The sequence below is a fragment of the Chinchilla lanigera genome, unplaced genomic scaffold, assembly GCF_000276665.1.
Source record: "Chinchilla lanigera isolate Chin_1 unplaced genomic scaffold, ChiLan1.0 scaffold00021, whole genome shotgun sequence".
NCBI lineage: Eukaryota > Metazoa > Chordata > Mammalia > Rodentia > Chinchillidae > Chinchilla > Chinchilla lanigera.
Genome location: NW_004955422.1, coordinates 11,652,215 through 11,666,263, shown reverse-complemented (window position 1 = coordinate 11,666,263; position 14,049 = coordinate 11,652,215). Strand labels below are relative to the sequence as shown.

At 46.0% G+C, this 14,049-nt stretch overlaps 1 long non-coding RNA gene and 1 pseudogene across 4 annotated transcripts in view; one reads left to right on the top strand and one right to left on the bottom strand.

Moving 5' to 3' along the window:
* LOC102015119 overlaps positions 1–3,124 on the top strand; it is a 30,081-nt gene extending 26,957 nt beyond the window's left edge. For 2 of the 4 annotated variants that reach the window (XR_001234031.1, XR_001234030.1), the window contains one exon: positions 2,006–3,124. This is a non-coding gene — a long non-coding RNA (uncharacterized LOC102015119). The remainder of the gene's footprint in view (positions 1–2,005) is intronic. The other 2 variants (XR_001234032.1, XR_260865.2) reach the window with 2 other exon arrangements.
* Positions 3,125–9,124: 6,000 nt separating this feature from the next.
* On the bottom strand, positions 9,125–9,565 carry LOC102015963 (annotated as a pseudogene).
* Between the last annotated feature and the right edge of the window lie 4,484 nt (positions 9,566–14,049).

The following is a 14,049-nucleotide window of genomic DNA, read 5'->3' as shown; positions in this document are numbered from 1 at the left end:
ATCCATCCATCCATGTTATAGATATTCATGAGGTTTCCTGGGATCTAGATGTTCTGGCAGCTGCTGTAGCTGTAGTGGTGAGCAATCCAAAGTCCTGCTTGCAGAGAACATACAACTTGCACACTAAATGAGCAAGCAAAAGAAGTCTTATTATTTGAAGGGTGATAATCTGAGGCTGGGGAGGAGCCTGGGAAGCCAGGGCAGCCTTGCCCAAGGGATGCATGCATGGGAGCTAAAACCTGAAGCACGAGCAAACGGCAGCCTCAGCAAGAGACAGAGGCAAGGTAGAGGCCGAGAGAGGGCACAGCATGGGCACAGGCAGGGGCAGAAAAGGACCCCATGGGGCCTGAGCACCCTATTCAGGACTGGCTGTATCAGCCTCAAGGAGAGGGTAGAACAGCAAGCAAGGGTTTCTATGTCACAAGAAAGGTTTGCTTCCTTCCACTGAAAGCAATGCAACAAGCAGGAAGTGAGTAAAGGAATTTCTGGGGAAAAATAATGACGGCTGATTCACATCACTTTGACTGCATGTAGGAGCCCATTACCAGAAAAATACACTTAGTTACATACTACCAATTATTTTGCTTATTGTTAGTATTTTTTTAGAGGTTTCTAGGTTTTCCTTAAAGCCCAAACCTCAAGTCAAGAATTCTGAGAATAAGGGGAGGAAAAGCCCAAATCTATAAAGAAATAGTTTGTGTTCTCTGGAAGGTTGGGCTGGTACTTGCTGGACCATCAGCTGCTTTTCCTGCCAGGTCCTCTTTGTGGCCCTGCAGGGCTGGGCTTGCTGGGAGGTGGGAGGAAGTATTTGCTCCACACTTTGGGGTCATCTGCAAATGTAGCTCCAATCTGATGGAGGCTACTGAGAGTCTGGGTTTGTGTGCAAATTCCTGGAGGTGGGGTGTCTCCGCCAGGTCCTGGTTGTCCTCCCCTAATCCTCAAACAGACACACACACACACACACACACACACACAACACCTCCCCTAATCCCCAAACAGACACACACACAGAGAATCAACACCTGCAGACCTGCATTTGTGGTGCCCATCCCAGCACTCTGGCAATTCCTGCAGTGCAAACCTCTCTGCAGTCTTGCCTGCAGGCCAAGACCCAGTGCTGTACCTTGAGTCCTCCCTGCCTTGCAGAGAGGCTTGGGTCCTGACTTAGGTTCTCCTGCTCTGACCCAGTGGCCACCTGTGCTCCTGGGGAGCTCAGCGGAGTCTGGGAAACTTTCAAAGAGCAGTTAATCACTAACTACCTGGAGATAAGAGAGAGAATGAAACAATTGAGAAAGTGCCCAACCTAGAGCTAAGAGCTTCCCTGTCCGCACACGCCAGGACTTAGCCTGCCAGGGATCAAACTGAGGTTGTTCACCAGAGAAATCTACATGCCAGGCTCTGGGGTCGGGGGAGCCTGCAGAAGCCCAGGGCTGAGGGTCTTATGGCAGCTGCCGTCCTTTCCCCTCTAGGACCATTTCCTTCAGCCAAGCCTCAGCCCTGAGGATAGAAAGGGACAGTCGCTCATCTGTAAGATCAAGGTCTGGAAGTCAGCTTTGTCCGTTTTCTATACCAGCTCTGTGGGACACAGAGATCCAAGATAAATCAGACAGGCGCTCAGCCCTCCCTGAGCTCGCAGTGCAAAGACACAGGCAGGTGGAATGGCTGCCAGTAACCCGCAGACTACAGTGGTGGAGTAGACACACAGGCTGAGATCAAAGAGGAGAGGGGTCAGCCTTCTGTGGGAGGTCAGGAAAGGAGCTCTGGGCAGGTCATGATCACAGTAATTAATGGAGCAGTAGCCAGTGGCAGGCATTAGCCTAAGGGACTCCTCTGCTCTCTAATCCCACCACCATTCTGCCTGAGAGGCATTGGCCCCTCTTTACAAGTGAAGGTTTTGCCCCGCAGGTCTTTCTGACCTTGCAGCTACTCCACTTTCTTTCCAAATGCCCCTTTTCTATGGCCAAAGTCTATAAAAAAAGTTCTCAGTGGAGTGTGTTTTTTCCAGCCAAGACTTGGACTCTGGGGAAACCAAAAATGCTAGACTTTCATCCAGACTGCAAACAGCCACACCTGCTTTGGCAGGAACAATGGTCACCAGCCGGACGCTCCTGGGGGCAGGAGACTGGAAGTGGTGCTGAAAGCAGAGAGGAAATTCTCTCCTTCTGAGAAATGGGAGCAACGTGAGGCACTTGGTTCCTAGTTTTCCTTAAGAGCTCACTAATCTGATTGATAACCCCAAACTGCTTTTAACTTACGCCTTCCGAGAACTCCTGGGTGAGTGCGCTTGCCTTTTTCTGATGATATCAGCAGGACCCTGCAGAGTTACCTCATTGATTTTATTACCTTCTGTCTCTTCAGGATCTTGGAGATAAAAACTGCCTCCTGAGAGGCTTTTAGGGAGCATGCATCCAGGGACTGCCAGCTGCAACTCTGGCTCTGTGAGGCAGAAGCCACAACCTCTGTCTTCTGGCACTTTCCTCTGCTCTGCTCACAGTAGAGCTGCAGCTTGGGTGACACTGGCCATAGACCTGGCCAAGGTGGATTCACCCCTTTCGGTCTCAGGGGCTGTTCAAGGATGGTTTAGTGGTTTGGGTAAGGATTAGCTGGATGCCGGAGAAGAACATGTGGACCCTCCTGGGCAGGGTTCAGGGACACAGCTGGAAGCCTACCTGACTGTATGACTCCTCTCTCCTGCCCTCTACAATGGCCAACCATGTTTTCGGGGGTGCCTACGATGTGCAAGTGAGTCTGGAAAAAGTGCTTAGTATACGCTAACTCATTTAAACCTCCCAATGACCCTGCCCAGCAAGTTTAAGCAATGGGTTCAGCCTACATGCTGGGGAAGGAGCAGGGTTGGACTTTGAATCCTGACACACTGGCTCCAGTAGGAGTTTGCCAGGAATGCAGAGTCCCCAGTTACTCCAAACTCTCTGAATCAGCATCTTTATTTTAACAGGTGCATATTGGAGGACGAGAGACACCACCTTCATGGCATTCCTGGGCTCTTCTGGGAGTGGGTTTTGTTCTCAAACTGTTACTTTCACTCAACCAGCAGGACATTACCAAGCTCTGCATACTGTGCCAGGCAACTGGTCTGGGTGAAGAGATAAGTGCCCTCCTGAGACTTTTGTTTTTTTGTTTTGTTTTTTGGTTTTTCTCTGGTACCGGGAACCGAACTCACGACCTTGCGCTTGCAAGGCAGGCGCTTTGCCGCTGAGCTAAATCCCCAGCCCCCCTCCTGAGACTTTTGGCCGTGCTCTTCATGAGGGCGGTGTAGGGACCGAGTAAGGTGGTACAAGACACTTAGACCCAAATCCTGGCGCCACCTCTCAATGGCTTGGTGACTGCAGCTGAGTCATTGCATGATCCTCGCCCCACATTCCTCTTTTATAAAACAAGGCAGGTGTGCCAGGAGAAATTCAGCATGCAGTGTATTCCATGTGCACCCCGTGGGCTCTCAGGGAGCATCTATCTCCTTGAGCAGGGAACTGGTTCATATGTGAGTGACCTGCCCCGCCACCATAAGCTCCTCTGTTTCCAAATGAAGAAGTGTGCCAGACTGGGGAAGACAGGAGTACCTGGCTCCTTGAAGCCCCTTGTTATAGCGGCAGGTCCCACATTACCTGTCTCAATGGTCTTTCTCTGACCCACCTCTGAGAGTAGCTCAGTAATTCAAACTTGTCTCCAGGATGGGTAGAGATTAGAGGTGTGGACAGTGATGAGGAATGGTCTAGAATCCTGGCCTCTGAACTCAGGGACCTCCCAGGGGGAAGGGGACCCGGATAAATAGATCTGGGAGTCACAGAGGCTTGGCTCGCCTTCTACCTCACTCTCCCCTCTCCTCTTTGCTACTTTGTTTTGGGCTAGAGTTTATTTTTATTACCTGAAAGCCTTATCTTCACAAGTTAGAACTGTTTCCCTGGATTTTAAAGTAATTCGTGGTAATTTGTACTATTCAGAATAGCACAGAAACAGATTAAATTGGAATAAAGAGAACAAAAAACTTTGTTGTTTGAGGATTCAGTGACTTAATCTATCAAAAGCACACAGTACAGTAGCTGGCTTGGAGTAAGAGCAAAGTAAATACAGGCAATGATTAAGGTAGGATGGGTATTAACTTGAGCACCAAAAGAGGACTCAGAGTAGTCTGTAGGCTAGCGCTATCTTCTTGTGTGTATTTCTTTTGCAGTCACTGCCCTATGTACTTTTGGTACATTAAGTCACTCAATCCTCAAACGACTTGATGCTGTGTAGTTACCATTGTTACCTCCATTTTATAGCTGAGACAACTGAGGCTCAGCCTGGTTAGGAAGCTTGCCTGAGGCCTCTCAGCTACTTCTCTGTAGTAGATCCAGGATTTAAATCTAGGTTTGTTCAGTTCCAAAGCCCACATACTAAACCCCTGCAGTGACAGCCTTGATAAGATAATTGCAAGTTATTACTTGGCTGAATAGGAAGCCTATTGAAAAAGCGTCTCCAACCAAGACCATCAGCTTCCCAATCTGGCTAACCATGGGACTCCCACAGACGGACAAAATGCCTCACCTTTGAATGACTCTGACTCAGAGGGTCTGCCGCAGTCAGCCAGGCAGCTCTGTTCTGGTGAAGCTCCAAGTTAATTTGACCCAGAGCCTGGGTGGGGCTCATTGCCCTGGAGACAGACTGCAATCCCTGGGACTTGAGGGTGCTTCCTCATTTAGAGTGGGAGGCCACTGGTTTCTGAGAATAAAGGGTCATTAACTCTGACGGAGCTTCTGGTGAGTGACCTTTGCACTCTGTGAAAGTGTAGAGATCAAGATAAGACGGAAAACTGACAACCAGAGATTGAAATCCAGGCTGAGCTCTGAGGCTTCCTGCTTAGAGACAAGTGGGTGAAGCCCAGTGGCAGCTGGAAGCATGTGAAGGAATTAAGGTGACAAATATATGGGATGAATTAAAGCGTTAAGCAGTGAAACTTTGGGATATTCCACTCTGGAAAGCACAAGAAGCGGTGACTTTAGTATCTGGATCTTCAAAGGCAGAACTGCTCTTGGCTGTTTCCAGCCCGATAGCCCCACCGTATCCAAGTCTCCGAAGCATTCAGGGGTTTCTACACTTACTGTGTGTCCTATTTGCTTCTTAGTCCTTCTCCAGAATGATTTGCTCATTCAAGAATAAGCTCTAGTGATCTTCAGCACAGTAGGGTGACCATAGTTCACCACAATTTATTCTATATTTTATAAAGAACTAGAAGAAAGGCATTTAAATATTTCCAACACGAAGAAATGATACATGCTTAAGGAGATAGAAATGCTAATTACACTGACTTGATCGTTGCATATTATATACATATATCAAATTGTCACACTGTGCCCCATGAATATGTGTGATGATTCTGTATCAGTGAAAAAGACTTTGCATGTATATGCAAAGTGGGCATATTCCTATCTCCAATGGAAAACAGGCAGCACCAGCCACATATTAAAATGAACTTTCAGCAAACAGGATAAAACCTGACGATGGAATTCCTTCTCCTTAGATCCTGCAGCCCCGGCTCTTTTTGTGGAGAGGAGATGTTTGTACACTGAGACCCCCTTTGAAGTTTGGGAAGGATTAAAAGGGAATGGGATGAACAGATGGTTATATCACCAGGCCTTAGGTTAGTTCCTGGAGTATAGCAGGTATTTACATATGTTTATTAAAGATGTGGACGGTAGGGTTTTGGGCCTGATTATAGCGTGACTTATCTGCTTTTTGTGCTGAGAAGCTGCATATGAAGTGGAGAGAGTGTCCAAATAGCCATCTAAATGTTTTGGTGCCTCCATCAGAGCTCAGTTTCTCACTTAGGTCTGAGAACTCTGGGAAACTCACCTGCAGGCCTGGCCAGCCTCAGCTTTGCACATACACTTGTTACTTTTCTGCATTGTGAGGATGAGACAGGATCAGGGATGGGCAAGGCACTTTGAAAACTCTAAAGCTCTCTGCACAGGGGACAGTTACAATAAAAGCCTGATTGTGGCCCTGATGGTATCCTGCCCGCGCCTGGCCGCTGTGAGAGACATGGTCCAATGCCAGACTATAGAGTGTAGAGCAATGGGTTTGTGTTCTTCTAAAAGAGAATCTGCTTGTTTCTCTCTGTCACTGGGCTCTCCTGCCAACAAGAGGAATGCACAGTCAGACCTCACGCTATTGAGACCAGATTCTGTGTCCTCCTGAGTCCTGGGAAAAGTGACCGAGGAGACCCACATCATCTTCTTTGTGAGTGTTTCTTTGTAGTAAAACCATTATTATTGTATAGCTACGAATACAGGCATTACTATAATATTGGTCCTGCTAATAATACAAGAACAACCATTTGTCTGTGACTGAGACAGTCTTGTCCAGAGGCAGGGGAATAGATTCAGTTAGTTTTTGAGCCTGATCTTAGCCCTTTCCTTCTGTTACCACCTTGTAAACCTGAGGGTGCTCTCTATTTATTCCTAAGGACTTGTGGTTAGAACCTTCCAGAAATATCTCACACTGTGCTCCCAATGGTCATTGCCCTTTATAACATGTCCATCATTCAAGATTGAAGATTTCCCCAACAATGAAAGAGAGGAAGTAGCTATGTGAATCAAGGCAGCAGGATTTATGTGACACCTTCCAAGCGGGTAAAGCCAAGGGCCATTGCTGAAGTCTGATACCTGCCCTCTATCATGGGGTAACATTCATACCATGCCATTCCCCGTTTATTAAATACATATCTACATGTTCCTAGAATGCACCAATCACAATGCTAGTCCAGCTGGGGAGAGAGACAAGTAAATACGGCATAACAATGCAGTATGGTAAGTGCTAGAGAAAGGAAGAGTCAAGGAGAGGGAAGTCCCCTCAGAGGTGGGGATGGATTGGGCAGGGAGCCAGCTCTCTGGAAGCTGTGTTGGGGTTGAGATCTGAAGGATGGGTGGTGGTGAGCTAGGGGAAGAAGTAGGAGTAAGTGTGCTCTGGGCAGGCACAGCATATGCAATAAGTGGCAGGGGCAGAGAGAATAGGAGGAATGTCTGCACATTTGGATCCTGTTGTACTGTGAAATACACATTTAGTTTTCCGACAGTTTCCTGACATAGAGTTCTTGAGGTCTTTGGAATCTCCAAGTGATCAATGTCTAGAAAGACACGCTAATGGGTTGACTGATGGCTGGCCACCCCCAGGTGCCCTCAGGATGGAGAGGGGTCAAAGGAGAAACCAATTGTGTGATCAGAGGGTTGGAACTCCGCTCGATTCCACCTCCAGCCGTTGGAGAGCGGTTGGTTGATCACCAGCGGCCAAGGTGAGCTGATCACCAACTTTTAATGAAGCCTTCATAAAATCCCTAAAGGACTGAGCTTTGGGGCTTCCAGGAGAGTGAAAAAGAGCAAGAACTCATCAAGGGTGGTATACCCCAGTGCCACAGGAATGGATGCTCCTGTGCTTGATATCCTTTCAGACCTTATCTATGCATCTTTTCATCTATCCATTTCATTTCTTTAAAATATCCTTTACAGTAAACTGGTAAACATAAGTAAATGTTTCTCTAGTGACTAATTCTAGCAAATTAATCAAACCTCAAGGAGTGGGTGCTAGGAACCCCAACGTACAACTGATTGGTCAGAGGCCCAGGTTAAAAAAAGACCTTGGAACTTGTAATTGATGTTGGATCTGTTGTGCTCTCCAGGATGACGTGTCAGGACTGATTAGAAGCAGCCAGTTGTTGTTCACCATGGCGTTGTTTGCTTGGTGTGTGGGAAAAATCCTTGCACACATTTGGTTCCAAGAAGGGTTCTGTGTGAATATGGTAGGAGAAGTTCAATTTGTTTTTTTCTACACAGGTCCTAAAAGAAGAAGTACTCAGAGAGGAGTCTGGAGAACTAGTTCTTCTGAATTACTTTATGATGGCTTGGTCTTATTCCAAAGGGCATGGGACCCATTAATGGATGGTAAACAAGTAGATGTATATTGTAGGAAGACCTCTTGCCTCTCTTCTCTTACCTGTGGTCATAGGCTCCTTGAAGGGTTTTTGGGCAGAAGTTCATGAGACATACTCAGGACCAGAGTATGGTCCTTCTCCAAGGATGAGATTCAGGCTCAGCTCACATACAAGTAGAAGAAGATGGCAACTCAACCCCTTCTTGTCATGGGAAGAAGGCGCCTGCGGGGTGTTGCTGACTTGGATTGTTGATGGCTTAATTACAGAACAGGACGCCACGCCTATTGGGCCTTCTTAACCCTTTTCATTCTCTCTTCTCCATCATGCCCTTCATCATCCCACCCCTGCCCTTTTCTCTTCTACCTGCAGTTTTCTTCACCATGACCAGGTGTGGTGGGTTGACAACTGGTGGTCAACTTGAAGCACCCAGCTGAACTGAACCAGTGTGGTGCGACATAAGAGGCAGAATGGGAGAAGAGAAAGAAACTGTTGGTGCTGTTAGAAGCTATAGGGAGCTGTTGATTTTCTGGGAGGAGCTTGTCATACTGGCTTTCCTGATGAACTTAGCTGTTCTCTTTGTCAAAGGAGCTCAGGACCTTACTGTTGCTGAGAATGGCTTTGGTTCACTTTCAGGGAGCTCTGGTCCTCACTTTGAGCATCACTTCCTGGTTCTGGAGGGGAAGATGGTACACTGCTCTGTCTCCAGGAGAAGCTTGTTGCCTTAGTGTTCCTGATGGGAACTCCGCTTTCTTCATTGTTGGAGGAGCCCGGGACCTCACTGTTGCTGAGGATGGCTGTGGTACTTTCGAGGAAGCTCTGGTTCTTACTTTGAGCATCACTTCCCAGCTCCAGCTGGGATCCCTCAACCTGCTAGCACAGATCCTTCATCTTGCTGGCACAGACTTTCTAGATTCTGCCACTGACCTTTGGGCCTTTCCAGAGCAGATCCGTGAAACAGGCCTGCATGAGGAATTGTCATGGGCTCTTGGCCTCCAGTTGGACTCATGGGGGGCATTTTAAAAAAAAATTTAGACAAAAAGTTTTTCAATAGAAAAACATAGAAATATTTTGATTTACATAATACAATGAGTCAATATGAAGTAAAAATCCATACTTAACATGTTCATAAAAATTCTGAACACCATCTTCAGAAGAGTTTCTGTACAAGATTTACAGATATCTAGTGCATAACTTTTTCCCTCAGTGTGCTACAGGGTTTAGAGGTTCTGCTTAAATATTTCTTAGGTCAAGTGCAGAATCTGTCTCTTCATCAATTTCTCCAATGACTACAACATTGTCACCTCTCACAATGTATAATCCTAGTTCCAGTTGTTCAGTTCCCCATGAAGAGCTGAATACTCGTTCATGGCTTTCATCCAAAATCAAATTAATGGTCTGGTCAAAACCTTTAAGTGTAACTACAATCATTCTCCCATCAGAAGTAGTAACAGCAATAGTTCAGTTAATGTAGTTCTCCAAGGCAGACGTCATGTTGCTCAGCTTGGAGGTTCTGGGCAACAGATGCCGGCGCAGAGAGCTAAAAAGTCTCACCACAAATAAGCATTGGCTTATGCTCGCCACTCACAAACTTGTCAGGGGCATTGTTATGGGCTCTAGCTCTTTAGCTGGACTCATGCAGGACATTTAATGTATGGACAGATTTCCTGCCTTCTTTGTATATGATTCTTTAGGTGACTATTATAAAATAATCATATAAAATATGTGTCCTGTATTGTATTGTTCCCCTTGCAAAACCCCAAAGTACAACATCAGGTAGCCTGGATTTCACTTGTGTCAGAGATTATCTGACTCTGGTCATGGAAGAAATGTTACTGGTATCAGCTGAGGCGGGCTGGAAAGGGTACCTGGTGCTGGAGATGGACAACCTGCTCTTCTAGCCCTTGTTCCACCAGCCACCAGCCCCTAACCACCAGCCATCTGACGTGGAGCAAACCACCTTTCCTCTCTGAGCCTCTGTTTCCTCATTTCTAAAATGGAGGTGGTCTTGTGGGGAGGGTGGAAGATTTAACTGAAGTTTTTTTGTGTGAAATTGTGTTGTAAACTGCAAAGCTCTGAATCTATGTTTCTTTGGGATTATATATTGCTTTTCTGGAGGGCTCTGCCAGAGAGATGACAGGGAGATGGGTGAAGAGATCTGTTGTACTGTGTAGTTTTTGTCATATAAAAACAAATTAACACATCTTTCACAAAAGTTTTAAAAAATGAACTCCCCTTCCCTAACCCTACTCTCTATTAATTGTTTGTGGTATATGCCTCTGGAAATGCACAAAATACGTATTTTTTAAAGAGAAAAAAGATTTAACAAAACAACATCACTGAAGACAAAAGCAAAACAACACAAAAGCAAGAAAAATGATACGTGACCTCAAATCAAAATGACAGGAATTAACAGTGGTTGTTACATTACATACTGTTATCTTCAACCAAGTTGCTCAGTCCACCAGGTGTAAGAATGTAAGACTGATCAAACAACCAAAGACAGTAACAAGTAATAAAAGAAAAACACTGGCAATGATGCAGAGCTTCACCATACACGATGGTAGGAATTTAACAATGGTTTTTATACTGCATATTGTTGTTTTCAGATCAGTTGTTCTGATTACCAAATACAAGCATGCAAAATTGGTCAAGAAAAAAGAAAATTTTAATCATTAACTGTTCCTTCCAGTAAACCACAGACATCAGCAGTACACCAATACATATATATTTTTAAAATGCTAACATAAGCCTTATTCTTCAGCTTGTTTTTGCACTTTTTATGGGCGTCTTTCAACTTTATGGCATGTAGCTCTCTCTTCTTAATGGACCATCGTTTATTTAAACATTCTACTACTGATGAACACTAAAGTTACTTTCAATTTTTAATCATTTCTTTTTATGGCTTCTGCACATGTATCTATGTGAAAAATTTCTAGAAATGGAGTTGCTGAGTCAAAGAATGTGAGCATTTTAAATTTTGATAGGTACCGTCAAAGTGTTTCCCACAAAGATATAAAAATATAGCCTCCCATGGACAGGGTGTCTATCTCCCATGCCAGAACAAACCGTGGGTGTCACCAGTTCTGTTGGGATTTTGAATGCCATGAAACTCTTTTGCTCCCAAGTGGCCGTGTAGACACTGACCAGCTTCCTGTCTCTGCTCCTTAACCAGATGAACCTGGGCCTTTATGACACCAGTAAGTAGCACTATTAGAGAAGCAGTTTCCCAATAAAATGGTAGAAACCCAGGATCTTTTAAAAGCTTGCCTTGAGGACTGAATGGAATATCCCCATTCAATGGGGCGATATACTTTAAGCCCATAGAATTATGTCACAATAAGTGATTAGTAATGATTTTGTTATAGAAGATGCAGACACACTGATCTTATGTTTGGTAGAGAAAGGAAGAAGGTGAAATAGGTCAAAATGTGTTTAAAAAAGCATGTCTCTGTCATTGTCAAGCTGTGACTGGACTCATGTTTGGGTAACATGAATTACAGGTGTTACAGGCCTTTGGTGTTACAAAATGCAAAGCACCTGTAACCAAATAGCATTTTCATGGAAAAAGCCTATGGCTTAGTGCTGGTTGCAAGTGAGCAAGTGAGCTCTCAGAAAGGGGAGGGCAGGCAGATCAGAGATGGTAAGAAGGGGCCTCGTTAGCCTCTGAAGATTAAATAAGGGGGCCAGTAGGCAGTTCTGGTACCCAATTACTGATTACACAGGTCCCACTATGACGTGTCTGGAATAGGAGTTAGGAACCTGAAGCTTGGCACATGCCCATTTCCAGCACTTTGGGAGGCTGAGGCAGGAGGGTTGCAAGTTCAAGCAACTCAGGAGCACGGAGGGACCAAGAGAGAGGCATCTAACTGCAGAACAAAGCTGGGCAGCACTTGAGGCAGCTTAGCAATTTAGCAGACCTTGAGTAACTTAATAACTTAGCAAGACCCTGCCTTAAAACAAAAGGGTGTTCTGGGAATGCACCTTTGTGCGAACGCTTTAGGTTCAGGCCACAATATACTTTCCCTTTCACAAAGAGTTAGGAACCTAATATTAGGGCTGGGACCCAATCAATTAACTTTAACCCCCCATCCCCACAGGGAAGTCAGGGAGTACAGTGAAAGTGATCATGGGAAAATGGTGAACAGTGGAAATTGTGTAGCCCTGATAGCCAAGTCCTAGGGAAGGAAGAGGCAGAATTCAGAATACAGGAATAAAAATTAAAATAAATGACAAGGGTAGCCCTTTACATATATTATCTAACTTAGTCCTCTTAGTAACCCTACAGAGTCAATACTGTTAGGATCCTCACTTTTAATAAAAGATGAAGCAAAAACTCACCCATGTCAAGTCACTTGGTCAAGGTCACATGGCCATAAGGAGCCGTGGAACATAAACTTAGGCCTGTCTGACTATAAACTAAAATGCTGCATATACTGTCTGTTTTGCATGGCAGGGTTCAACCTGGAGTTTGAGAGTGGTGTCTTAGGGGCTGGACATGAGTGTGTATGTTTTCTGTCTGGATGAAGAAATGACCTATTTTTACTGTGTTACAGGACACCGTGAAGAGCCAGGACGGCCACTGTTTAACTGCCTTTGTAGATTTGTGTGTATGTGAAGAGTCGGTCACGCTTCCAAGCTAACACCCTCCTTCCTGCCTTTAGAGATGGTGGGGTGGTGGGGCCAGGCTGGATGCGTGCTGCGGGAAAGGCAAGGCGACTCTGCCTAGTGGTTGTAAGGACTGGGGGAGCTTCTTTGCTTTTTTGTTATTAAAACCCTAGTTGGGTCCCCAGTGCCCTGGTGGAGCCTCTAGACCTCCTGGAAGTCTTTGAGGTTATGGTTTATGGCCTTGTAAACTGGACCGCCCTGGGCCTTCATGTCACTGCTCCAGCCTATAATTATCTCTGCCACAAGCACTGCGCAGCTTTGTTCTGCAGTTAGATGCTTTTCCCTTGGTCCCTCTGTGCTCCTGAGTGACTCGAGCCCACGTGTGCTTGTCCGGCCTGCTGAGTCACTTGCGGCCACCATGGAGGGCAGTGCAGGTCGGGAAGGAGAAGGTGCTCCCGTAGAGGGGGAGCTCCCAAGGAGAGCCCCTCTCTCTGCTTCCTGGGCTGTCGCAAAGAGCAGGAGCTGAGGACTGTGGGGCAGAGGAGGCCACAGTGGGTACCCTACGAGCTGGGCTTCCTCACCCGTGCTGCCTCATGGAAAGCTTTGCAGCGCTGGTTCTGCGAGACAGTGTGTCTAGATGAAGAGTGAAGTTCTTGAACAGCCGTCCTGAGTTTTCGAGTTTTCTCTGCACTTAACTGGGTGCAGGGCCTTGGCCTCATTTCCTTACTTCCCTGAGTCCGGTTTCCTCAAGTGTGAAATGAGGATAATAACAGTAACTGTGTCAAATGAAGGTGCTCCTCGTGCAGACAAAGGTGCAAGAGCAGTGCTCAGTGAAGCAGAAGCGCCCTGTGATGGTACAGTGATGAGAAGAGGGTCACGGTGCCAACTTATACCCATTTTACACACGGAAGCACTAAGCCTTGAGTTGTTCAAAGTCACACAGACAGTGAAGAGTCGAGTTGGGAGAAATACGGTAGTCTATTTCCAAGCCAGGGGCCCTTTCCTCTAGAACACAGGAACTGAACCTCATGTTAGTCAATTGTGCACTGAGAAACAGCTACAAAGGCTTGTTGGCCCAGGGGGATTCTGTTTTCTCCTCAGTCTGAAGCTGGAGAGCAATATAATCACAGTATGCAAATATTTACTTGGGGTTCTGGGAAACTTAGCCTGGTTTTAGCATAAGCTATCTCCCAGCAAGCAACGGCTTGTCTGCTAGTTCCCCTCCTTCCCAAAACTGATCAGATTGCCCAGGGTATAGCAAAATGCTGTTTTCCTTCACTTTAGAAGGGAAGCAAAGCTGTCAGCAGCTGCTGAGGGCCGGGGAGAAGTTGTTACTTGTGCATGGTCAGGTGGTTAAGCTTAGGGGCAGAGTCTCTGAGGTCAAGCAGACTTGATTTCCATCTGTCCTTCCCAGCAGTGTGACCTTGAGGAAGGTACTTAACCTCTCTTAGTTTCAGCTTCCTCATACTTTTTTTTTTTTTTTTTTTTTTTTGTCTTTTTTTGAGACAGGGTCTCACTCT